General features: G+C 38.2%; 1 protein-coding gene and 1 pseudogene across 19 annotated transcripts in view; one reads left to right on the plus strand and one right to left on the minus strand.

Moving 5' to 3' along the window:
• LOC100611089 (cyclin-H-like) overlaps positions 1 to 5,367 on the minus strand; it is a 30,091-nt pseudogene extending 24,724 nt beyond the window's left edge.
• The window catches only part of TENM3 (teneurin transmembrane protein 3), a 2,732,592-nt gene that overhangs the window by 1,865,069 nt on the left and 854,315 nt on the right, over positions 1 to 13,208 (plus strand). The gene's annotated exons all lie outside the window — the stretch shown is intronic.

Genomic DNA, 13,208 nt, shown 5'->3' on the forward strand with positions numbered 1-13,208 from the left:
AATAACAAGTTCTGAAATTGAGGCAGTAATTAGTAGTCTACCAACCACAAAAAGCCCAGGACCAGATGGATTCACAGCCAAATTCTACCAGAGGTACAAAGAGGAGCTGGTACCATTCCTTCTGAAATTGTTCCAAACAACAGAAAAAAAGAGACTCCTCCCTAACTCATTTTAGAGGCCAGCATCATCCTGATACCAAAACCTGGCAGACACACAACAAAAAAAGAAAACTTCAGGCCAATATCCCTGATGAACATTGATGCAAAATCTTCAATGAAATACTGGCAAACCGAATCCAGCAGCACATCCAAAAGCTTATCCACCATGATCCAGTCAGCTTCATACCTGGGATGCAAGGCTGGTTCAGCATACACAAATCAATAAATGTAATCCATTACATAAACAGAACCAATTACAAAAACCACATGATTATCTCAATAGATGCAGAAAAGGCCTTTGATAAAATTCAACACCTCTTCATGCTAAAAACTCTCAATAAACTAGCTATTGATGGAACATATCTCAAAATAATAAGAGCTATTTATGACAAACCCACAGCCAATATCATACTGAGTGGGCAAAAGCTGGAAGCATTCCCTTTGAAAACCAGCACAAGACAAGAATGCCCTCTCTCACCACTCCTATTCAACATAGTATTGGAAGTTCTGGCCAGGGCAATCAGGCAAGAGAAAGAAATAAAGAGTATTCAACAGGAAGAGAGAAAGTCAAATTCTTTCTGTTTGCGGATGACATAATTGTATATTTAGAAAACCCCATCATCTCAGCCCTAAATATCCTAAAGCTGATAAGCAACTTCAGCAAAGTCTCAAGATACAAAATCAATATGCAAAAATCACAAGCATTCCTATACACCAATAACAGAGAAACAGAGAGCCAAATAATGAGTGAACTCCCATTCACAATTGCTTCAAAGAGAATAAAATACCTAGGAATACAACTTACGAGGGATGTGAAGCACCTCTTCAAGGAGAACTACAAACCACTACTCAAGGAAATCAGAGGACACAAACAAATGGAAAAACATTCCATGCTCATGGATAGGAAGAATCAATATCATGAAAATGGCCATACTGCCCAAAGTAATTTATAGATTCAATGCTATTCTCATCAAGCTACCATTGACTTTCTTCACAGAATTAGGAAAAACTACTTTAAATTTCATATGGAACCAAAAAAAGAGTCCGTATAGCCAAGGCAATCCTAAGCAAAAAGAACAAAGCTGGAGGCATCATGCTACCTGACTTCAAACTATACTACAAGACTACAGTAACCAAAACAGCATGGTACTGATACCAAAACAGATATATAGAACAATGGAACAGAACAGAGGCCTCAGAAATAACACAACACATCTACAACCATCTGATCTTTGACAAACCTGACAAAAACAAGCCATGGGCAAAGGATTCCCCATTTAATAAATGGTATTGGGAAAACTGGCTAGCCATACGCAGAAAACTGAAACTGGACCCCTTCCTTACATTTTATACAAAAATTAACTCAAGATGGTTTAAAGACTTAAACATAAAACCTAAAATCATAAAAACCCTAGAAGAAAAACCTAGACAATACCATTCAGGACATAGGCATGGACAAAGACTTCATGACTAAAACACCAAAAGCAATGGCAACAAAAGCCAAAATTGACCGATGGGATCTAATTAAACTAAAGAGCTTCTGCACAGCAAAAGAAACTATCATCAGAGTGAACAGGCAGCCTACAGAATGGGAGAAAATTTTTGCAGTTTATACATCTGACAAAGGGCTAATATCCAGAATCTACAAGAAACTTAAACAATTTTACAAGAAAAAAACAACCCCATCAAAAAGTGGACAAAGAATATGAACAACACTTCTCAATGTGTTGTTCAAAATGTCCTCAAAAGAGGACATTTATGTGGCCAACAAACATATGAAAAAAAGCTCATCATCACTGGTCATTAGAGAAATGCAAATCAAAACCACAATGAGATACCATCTCACACCAGTTAGAATGGTGATCATTAAAAAGTCAGGAAACAACAGATGCTAGAGAGGATGTGGAAAAATAGGAACACTTTAACACCGTTGGTGGGAGTGTAAATTAGTTCAACCATTGTGGAAGACAGTGTGGCCATTCCTCAAGGATCTAGAACCAGAAATACCATTTGACCCACCAATCCCATTACTGGGTGTATACCCAAAGGATTATACATCATTCTACTATGAAGACACATGCACACATGTGTTTATTGCAGCACTGTTCACAATAGCAAAGACTTGGAACCAACCCAAATGCCCATCAATGATAGACTGGATAAAGAAAATGTGGCACATATACACCATGGAATACTGTTCAGCCATAAAAAAGAATGAGATCATGTCCTTTCCAGGGACATGGATGAAGCTGGAAACCATCATTCTCAAGAAACTACCACAGGAACAGAAAACAAACCACAGCATGTTTTCACTCATAAGTGGGAGCTGAACAATGAAAACACACGGACACAGGGAGGGGAGCATAACACACTGGGGCCTGCCAGGGGGTTGGGGGCAAGAGGAGGGATAGCATTAGGAGAAATAGCTAATGTAGATGACAGGTTGATGGGTGCAGCGAACCACCATGGCACCTGCATACCTATATAACAAACCTGCACATTCTGCACATGTATCCCAGAACTTACAGTGTAATAAAAAATAAAATAAGAAAATGTGTGACTGCATGAACGTTTCTGAAGCCCAGTCAAACCCAAGGTTAGAAGTTCTTGAATTGAGCTTTAGAAAGAGTAATAAATATATTTTCTTGCAGTTATCAATCAGAAAATAAGATATGATCCTAAAATCATAAATTTTATTTACAGTTCAAGGCATATCACCATGACTGCCAATCATCTACTAAATGCATCTGCCTTGAAATTTGGTTGTCATGAATAAACTAGGTCCATTTTAAAATAGTACACCAATTATACTCACAACCACGAACTGTTAATAGCACAAATCTATTCTATGAACTTTTGTTGTCTGATATTGAAATACCCACACCCCCATCCAGCACCATATTATATTCAGAGACATAACCAAAGAGGCTTCCAAAGACTGTAGCCATTTCAAGCAAATCAAGGGTTAATAGGTCTATCTAGCATCTTCCATTAGTGGGTGTCACTGTGATGAAATTAACAAAGCCCTATTCTGAAGACTTTCGGGACCAGCTTGGAAGCATTTTGTGATAATGGTGCTCATTGTAACCAGATTTGACCTGTGGTTTAGTATCAGCAACTAAAAATGCAGGCATTTAACTACACTGAATTTAATTCTAGCCCAAACCAAGCTTTTTAGTCAGCCTACGATATCACAAGAAATATTGTAGAATTGAATAGTTAGCTGCATTCAATCAGACTCAATAGATTTTTTGTGTATTTTTAGGTGAGAAATGTGAAATTAAGGTGTATGGGATGTCTGCATTTCCTTCTCTTACTGGCTATCTTTATTTAATATGCTCAAATCAGTTATTAGGTTATCAATGTGTCTCTATTATTTCTAGAAACAGGTTGATTAAATTGATTTTTCTATAGTAAAATTCCCCTTTCTGTGTGTGTGTGTGTGTGTGTGTGTGTGTGTGTGTGTGTGTGTGCTTTTAAATCACACTTAAACATACATAGGAATATGATGTTGGACAATGCGCTAATTGAAGTGAAGAGTTTAATGGACCTGATAGAGGGTAAGGACATGCCATACCTCAGTTGATTGCTTCTCGATTAGGACTCACATTGCTATCCCATTCTTCCTTTTGAGTATGACTTGAGTCTGTACGGTGCACTACATAAATGATTTTCCATGGCTTTTTAAAAGGCGGTGCATATTAATATTTTAAACTGAAGTAATTGCTTCTTGCTCAGCAATGGGTTTCATTTATGAGTGTTTATCCTCAGCAAATGGAAAGTATGGTTAATCTAAGTTAAAAATGGGTTCTTTAAATAGCTCTAATTACATTCTGTTTATATTTGTATGTATTAGACACTTAAGATTTAATCGGTAGCAGTTCTAACAAACCATAATGTTTATTAGCTGGTTTTAAATTATTGTTATGGATGGGAGTGGAATGAGAAAATAAGTGATTTGTCTACTATCAAACATAGTAAATAAAAGACGGACCAATGCTTAAAAAAGGATTTTTAGCATAACTTCAAATTTTAATATAATTTATGAGAAAGAGGTCATATTAGGTCAATTCTTTTTCTTTTTTCTTTATTTTTTAAACTCTAACAATAGAAAGAATGTGGTGTCTAATGGCATAAGATTAGTGGAATTTTTGTTTTCAAAAATTATTAAGATCCTAGTGTTCGAGTACTAGAAAAGAAGGGACTAAATTTTGCATTTTAATTCACATTTATTCAGAAGGAAAACTGACATGAGACATAACATGTTGATTTTTTAATGAAAAAAATTGTTTTAAGTTGATATGATGCTAGCTTGTCTATTTAATTTGCTTAAATTCTATATTTTGATTAACCAGAAAAGACTTTGTTGGATTCTGCTTCTTCCCTGAGAAAATTATCCAAGGACTTCCTCTAATCTTTGAAGAAAACTTCTGAATTACACGTGGCTCACACATAGTGAATTAGGAAACTCACAGTCATTTTATTGACATTTAATTTTCAACTTGTTTTATTGTAATTTTCAAGATATGCAAAATGAAGTATAATTCAAAAGACAGTTTATTAATAATAACACCTGTATCTCTATGGAACTAAAAACATTTGCGATTGTTTTCAAAAGGCAATAGTATTCCCAGAAAAGAAGTCTGTAGAATTATTAGTGTCATTTTATAAATAAGGAAGATGAGACAAACATTACAACTTCTTTACACTGTGAAAAACGTAATCGTTTCATCTCCACCTTAAGCTCTGAGCTCTGTCCCTAGAGCTATAAGCCACCATAGCCTGCTAGGCTAGTTCTTCTTTTGCAGAAACTCTCATTCCTCTTTTGTTTTCTATTTCTGTTGCTACTTTCTAGAGGATGTCCTTGCTACCTTATGCCTGAAAATAAAGCCTTGCTAATTCAGTCTAGTCTCTCTCTGCCCAGCTACCGGGCATCACTATGGCACTTGTCCCCTTAAGCACCCACAATCATGCCACTCTTCACTCTCAAAGCTGCCAAGAGGTGACCTCTCTCTATTGGATACAAGCCCACATGCTCATCTCTGCATGCCGGGCACTCCTGGATCCTGTGCCTTTACCAGGCCTTCCAAACTTACCTCCCAGTGGTCTGCAAAACTCTCGAATCCCAGCCAAGCCTCATGTCCATCTCAGGGTTTCCCTCCTCTGCACCGATGCCTTTCCATTTTCTTGAAGCGCACTCTACTGACATCGGGCCTTATGGAAATCTCCCCTATTCTTGAAGCCTCAGACAAACCTCATTTCCATTACAGTCGCTTTCCAGATCTGGGTTCCGAATGCATTTGTTTTACATCATTCATCTGTCATGTATCCTATTTACCTCATAGCATAAATATTCATATCCTTGTTCATATCCAAGCTATGTAACTCTAGCTTGGCACATAATAGGTACTCCGTTCATATTTGTAAATAGATATTTATTACGGGATTAATGAATGTTGCTCAGTGCTGAGTGCTTTATTTTGCATAATTAAGAATCAGGGCTGGATGCAGTGGCTCACACCTGTAATCCTAGCACTTTGGGAGGCCAAGGTGGGTGGATCACCTGAGGTCAGGAGTTCGAGACCAGCCTGACCAATATGGTGAAACCCCGTCTCTACTAAAAATACAAAAAAAATAAGCTGGGCGTGGTGGTGTGTGCCTGTAGTCCCAGCTACTCGGGAGGCTGAGACAGGAGAATTGCTTGAACTTGGGAGGCAGAGGTTGCAGTGAGCCAAGACTGCACCACTGCACTCCAGCCTGGGCGACAGGGTGAGACTCCATCAAAAGAAAAGGAATCAGATGTGAGAGTGGCTGATAGGTAATATTTGAATTAATTAATTAGTTAATTACTTTGTAGAAATTGTGAGTCATCTCTTTCGCCTACCCTTCACACTCTTTCAATAACCATTTCTTTCTATCCATCATTTCCTGATTTTGTCCTATGTTGGTGCAAGATGTTGGTGCCAGCCATCTGGGGGTGAACAAGACAGTCTTTGTCACCATGAGTAATAGTCTTAGAGAATAGCAGGGAAGACAAACACAAACAATAATGGCAGTGAAATGTGTTGAGCGTTATGGCTGGGATTGACAGGAAATTATGGAAACGAAGAGCAGAGGACCTATCTGACTTAATCTAGGGGACAGGAAAGACCTCCCTGAGGAAGTGAGCTTTAAACCAAGACCCAAGGAAAGCCCAGGACTAAAACAAGCAGAAGGGGAGAGCAGCAGGCCCCTATAATTACCAAGGCCTATGCTAGGCTCTAGGCGCAAAGGGGGAAAAGAAAACAATGCTTCCTGCCCCCCACGAAGCTTTCATAAATAATAAAACAATTTGCAATAAGCACTGTGAAGAAAGCAAGCAGTGTGTTGTTGTAAAGAGGTAACAAGTGGGGAGAATGCCATCTAATGACATACAGTGGCCAGAATAGAACTTTTTGAAGAGATGCCACCTAACCTGTGATCTGCAGGATAAGAAGGAGGTGGCCCTGGGCAAAGCAGGTATGGGAGCATTCTAAGCGAAAGCACCAGCGTGTGCAAAGCTCTGACAGTGGAGAAAACTTGGACCATCCAGAGAAGAGAAGGAAGGCCAAGGTGGCTGCAAAGCTGTCAGTAGAGGAGGTAGCCTGAGATGGGATTAGCAAGGTGGCCTTCCCAGACTATGGAGGGCCTCCGAGGCCAAGAGGAAGAGTTTGCTTTTGATGCTAAGTGCATTGAGAAACCATTAGTGGGCTTTAAACAGGAGAGAGGCATGACCCAGTTTATACTTTAAAGTACAACTTCTGCAAGAAGATGATTCCTAGCGAGGGAAGAAGAGGGGCAGGGCATCTAGGCTGATGGTAGCTTAGCCATCGTAGGAAGAGTGACGATTGAAGTGGGAGAATTCTACATCCATATGGGAAGGACATTGAACAGGACACATGCATTGGATGCAGGGGATGAACAAAAGAGGAATAAAGAACATGAGGACAGACGTGATCATGACTGCACGAAGGCCTTTTGCTAACTTCTTCCTTCTAAGCGTATTTCTTTGCCCCAGTGCTGTTTCACACCCTGGCACTGCTACAAAAGCTGAGAACTTTCTTGAATTCTTTACTGTCAATTGAGTTCATAAGACCTTAGAACAAGCTTGGAGGAAAAAATGTGTGAACTCTGATATATGTAAATGTGACTTTCAGTCTTGAACCTGGCTGCTCAGTTGGCCCAGTCATCTTTCTCCCAGAGTGGAAAGTTTTAAAAGTCTCTTCAAGCTGCCTCCATCCCCAGTGAAGAGCCCATGACCCCACTTAAGATGTGATTTTCAGGTGAGCCTGAAGAGATGCCTCTGAATTAGCTCCTCCCTTTTCCATCCAAGGCTCTGTGGCCCTTCCTATATCACCAAGCCACTGAGGATAGCAGCTGGGCCACACAACAGTTTCACCCCTTGCCGATTCTCAGTTTTTATCATACCTGGGCTCTGGTTGTATGAATAAGTAATTTCAAGTAGATCTTAATGTGGAACTAAGCTAGTTTGATTTCATGCTTGCTGCTACATGTAGCTAAGCTTATATTCTAGACATTATAACGTTTTATACCTAGAAGGAGCCTTAGATGTCATGTTATCAGATGTCTTTATTATATAGATGAGAAAACCAAGATGTAGAAAGTTAAACTCATTTGGGGCACGTCATAATACTCCAGAAAATCGTAACCTTTAGAAAGCTCTGTATTCTAATTCTAACCACATCTCTTACCAACTGTACTAATTAATTCATCTCTATACCCTCCTTCAATTTTCTTATTTTAAAACAAAGACAATAATTCCTACTTTGCAGAATAGTCAAGGGGATCAGAGATAATACACAACAAGCATATGATATTTACAAAACACTCAATAAATTGTCATTATTATATGCTCACTTTTCGTTGTCCACTGTTAAAGTGACAGTATCACTTAGTAGCCGATAAAGGCCTAAAACTCCTATTTCCAACCTAATGCTCCTTTTTATACACAGCATACAGCCTGATAGAAATTTTCATGGGTTCATGGACTCTTCCTCAGTCTATTTAGGAATAACAAACAAACGCATCCCCCACCTCGTGCCCATTTCGAGCCCTTTGAGAGTTTCTTGTGCCCTGGAGAATTAGGTACACAATTTGTAACTTTATTCAGCAGTGAAATGCCACTGTGGTCGCAAAAAAGCTAAAGCAATATTTCAACCCTAAGAACTAGGTCTGGCACCCAGAATAAAAGACTCTTTTAATAGGAAGAATAATCTATCAATTTTGTGAAAGGGCTTTTGGAAAAGGCTCAAAGTCCTACTGCAATATAAAACATAAATGGTACATTGTCCTAGTTTTTTGCTGGAAATTGTACGTTAGCACTAAAGAACAGAAAGAATTTCTTTTGCTTCAGTCTGCATTTTTAGAACATGCTATAAAGACAACTCTATTTTCTAGGGGTTAACAAGTAATGTAAGAAAAAAAAAGATGGCATGGATTAAATGAAGATAATAATTATAACAATAATCTTGTGCACTTTTTCATACTTAAAGTATAAAAGAAAATTTGTTTCTACCCATGAAAGAAAAATCCTCTCCTTATTATTATTGTTCTATACACTTTCTAGTATTTTCTTATACTAAGATATGGTTATAATCCTAGTCCTGCAGGAAGGAAGGTATGTGTCTCTGTGGAAGAATGCCGGGAACTCGTTTCTGGTATCAGCCACTTGAGTGTGCTCTAGAATCGGCATGTAGCCTGTCTGTTCACCAAAAAGGTGACAGGATTCCTAGGAAAAGCTCCTGGAGATTTCAGAGTGATGTCCTCCATGGGAAACAGGCCAGGAAGATATAAATAAGAACCGCAGAGAAAGAGCTGTGACTGTGATCAGCCTGTCAGTGTTTCAGTACAGTCAGGCGTGCCTGTGAACCTTGGAGAGAGGGCAAAATGGTAAGATCGGAAACTTGTGCTCTAAAAGCAAAACAAAATTGTTTTCTGGACCTCTTCCGTGATCTGTTTATTTCTCCACTTCTTTCTCTTAGTTTTAAAAGCTCCAATCATCTCAGCTGAACTAAGGGGAAGCATGTGTCTATTGTTGGACAGCTATATAAGGGGTTGGGGTGCGGGGCGCTCAGCACATGGCGGGGGCCAGGGTGAGTGGAGAATCCTGCTTGATTAGAGAACCCCAAGGCAGAGAGGTGTCCGCTGCCTCCTCCAGGGTGAATCTTTTAGGGCCTTGGTTTTATTTTAGTCCTTTTATTAAAGCTAGTGTTCTTCAACAACCACTATTTCATTTCATTGCTTTAAATTATATTCTAAATATTCATTTCTTTTGCCCTGGTCTCCATAATAAAGACTTTCAAAATATAGTGACAAGCAATTGACTAAGTGGAGAAACACTGAAAGCTGGAGGAATTTAAGCAGAAATGCACGCTTTATGTAAATGTTCTTTATGTTCTAGCTTAGATTTCTTCGGGATTTTTGCTGCACTATTTTGAAGCGAATCCATCAATAAAAAATAACAGTGATAATAATAACTTTGAAGTATGCTCAATGAAAATATAGCATCTCTGCATACACAAAGTGTCTTGTTTTTTATAATGTAAAGTTGGTCTGTCCCTTTAGAATATAAAATAAATAGTGCCAGTCTCCCTTTTCTTCATGATCTGAACATTAAAATATTTTTTTACTTAGGAAATTTCAGCTTGCTTTACTAAAGGAATATTTCAAACATACAAGAAAATACAGATGTCCTCTAAACCAACTCATACAGTGTACACATATTTAGCTTCGCCAGAATCACTGATTCAATCAGTTATCTATTGAGTATTTACTACGCATTGAATCCTGCTCTACTGAAAAAAAAGTTCCAGTCCGGTGCAGTACATATGCTGTTAGGAGAACACAGGTAATAAATAATAACCATAATAAATAAACTATATAACATAATAGAAAATAGTATGTGTTACAGAAAATTAAAGCAGGGTAAAGGGAATTGTGAATCTCATGGCAGGATATGGTGATAAGACTGCAATTTTATGCTAGGGTGGACTCATTGAAAAGGTAAATTTGTGCAAAGACTCCACAAAGGTGAAGTGAGCTAGGCAGATAGCAGGAAACAGCACAAAGTCCCCGTGGTAGCCAGCCCTCAAGGTCAGTTTAGTGTGGCAGAGGAGTGACATGGCATAACTCTTCTTTTGAAATTTCACTGGGGCTGCTGTGTTGGAAATAGGGTAGAATTAGAGAAGTCTATGAGGAGAGTATTACAGTCTCCCAGGCAACAGTTAATGGCATCTCAAAACAAAGAGGTATCAGTGTGTTGGCAAGTGGTTAGATTCTGGATATATTTTGAGGATAGACCCATCTGAATTTCCAGATGAATTGAATACCGGGTGTGAGAAAGAGAAATCAATTATTTATTCATGGTTATCAGGCTGAATAACTGGAAAGATGGTGTAACCATTCCCCGAGCTTCAGAAGACTGCGAGAATGGGAATGGGAGGTGGAATCAAAAATTTAGATGTTACAAATAACTCTCAAAGGAGTTTGGAAATATTTACTCCTACTAGCCACGTATGAGATCATGTGTATCCCTCCATCAGAGTTCACTTCTATAATCTGAAAACTCGTGTCTTTAAATTCAGAAATACCCAGAGTCCTTATCACCCAATACCACCTCTTCCTCATTCTCTACTCTCTCTTTCCAGAACTTTTGTTTGATGTTTTTTTGTAGCTATTTGGCTCTATTTCATCTATTATTACTTTTTCATTTCACTATGCTGCATTCTGGATGACTTCCTTAAATATCCCTTTTAAATTACAGTTCTTCCTACCTGTTGCCTGATCTGCTATTAAACTCATTTACTTTTTATTTCAATGACTATAATTTTCACTTATAAGGTTCTATTTGGTTTCTTAGATCCACCCATTCTTTTCTAGATGGGTGTGTTCTTTCTATCATTTGTTTTATCGCTTTAGTTATTTTAACTGAAGTTATTTTCTCATTTCTTTCTTAGCCTTATATTATGTCAATGACTTCAGATGCTAATTCATCTTTTCTTTTCATCTGATCACTCCCTCTCACTTGTGAGTGATTTGCTTTCATCATTTATAGTTTTGTTGTTGTTGCTGTGGGGTTCCCAAGGGTGAGGAATATCCCTTGTGCCTGGGTTATGGACATGATTCTAGAGGTTTGGTTTTACCTTTTGTTTCCCTGCCAGCTCCAGTTGTTTCACAGGACTGACATGAGTGTCTCATGAATTGGAATGAGATTGTCCATATCATAAGTAAATATTTTAAATTTGATCCCCACATCTGCATGTTGAAGAGGCTTGGAGTTAAAATTTCTCGCAGGAGACGCTTCTATCAGAACACCTAAAAAACAACAGGCTTCCCTGCCTCTCCCCTGGATAATGGACAAAAATTTCCACAAAAGAGGCAGCCCTTCCGGTGACCTGCTTTCGGCAGTGATCTTGGTTTCTGATGCCTTCTTGTGTGAGGACCCAGGCCGCCTCTTCTGGCCTGAAATGGACGGTCACTTCTTAATCTCTAGGTGCCAATTGGCACCAATTTGGTATTACCCAAAGGACTTTGGTATCAGTTTAAGATCTCTGTCTGTTTTTTTCACCTAGAAATTTCCCATTCTTTCTTTCCAGCATTGCTATGATGTTGGGCCTTTTTTTTTTTTTTAATTTTTCATTACCTTTTATCCAAAATTATCAGTTTGGAGTTAGAAGTGGCTAAATAAGATTTGTGCAGCCAGTGGTGATATCTGATAATCTCTGTGACATATGAGGTCCTTCAGGCCTTCTAAGTGCCTAAAGGACCACTTACTTTCTAGACTGAAGAGAGGCCCAGAGTCCTGGGTGAGGGACCAGTGGGGTGGCTGTTTACCAACCAACACCCAAGACTTTGTTAGCCATCAGGGCAGCTATGTGGATGTGTATCAGCCAAATATCAGACTGCATATAGTGAGTTTTCTTTTCTTATTGCTCTCTGCACATAATTCATATTGTCATTTACAGCAATTAGATAAGGAGCTCAAAGGAAAAACACTACCCCGGGGATAAAAGACTGGGAAAAAATATTTGGCCATTAAATTATTCAAAGCAACATGAAACAATCTTAAAGTCCATTTAGATTGCTTTGTTTCATGAAATGAGGGAGAATGGAAAAAAATATTTTTAAATCTGAGAGTCAATTTCATGTCCTTACTCTGGTACAAAATAAAATACATATTGTAAAGGTACTTAGCATTATAGTTACTCACATTTTAATTAGTTCCAGGTACTTCAACATTTAATCACAATTTAAAATCATTACATTCATACCTTTGATAATAGGTTAATAATATTGACATTGGCACTTATTTTCTAGAAATTATAAAGACAATCTTGGCATATTCAAAGAGGCACATAGATTATATCTGTAAGACTTGCCATTCAAATATTTTGGGAGTAAAACACCTTTTGAACAAACTTGTGTTTTATGTCTACAAATGTAATTTTAGGGCAAAGGAAGGGTTTTGGTATGCAGGCTTTTCTACCTCCTGAAAGTGGTAGAGTCCCTGGATCCCGGGTAGATTGTAACAACCTGTGTATTTGAGCATAGAAGATTTATAGATTAATGTCAAGGTTCTCAGTGATGCCTAGAGTTAGGCATTATGTTTGCCTTGCCTTGGAAACTACTTAAAAAGACCTGAGCTGGGTAGTTTCTATGTGTCTATTATTTCCAGCCTTTAGCCAATCAGATTACAAGCAGGGGAGAGTAGAACAGGAGGTTGGGTTCATTCAGATATTTCCAAAATTTTGTCAAAAATTGTTTCTGACTCCAAAGATTATTCTTCCAGCATTAGTTGGTTAAGAAAATGCTTAGTAACAAAAATTTACTATTATTTCAGTGATTGTGGTGGATGAATGTTCATTTCCATGCCAATTCAATATATATTTGAAAAATAGTGGTGTATGCAAGCTGTTATTAATTAAATTCACTTATTTAATCTGTTTCTTTGATGCATAAACAGATTCTGGGAATTGCTTGTGACACCTCTTTGCCCGCCAGAATCTGGAGTTA

This window comes from Pan troglodytes, chromosome 3 (assembly GCF_028858775.2).
Source record: "Pan troglodytes isolate AG18354 chromosome 3, NHGRI_mPanTro3-v2.0_pri, whole genome shotgun sequence".
Lineage (NCBI taxonomy): Eukaryota > Metazoa > Chordata > Mammalia > Primates > Hominidae > Pan > Pan troglodytes.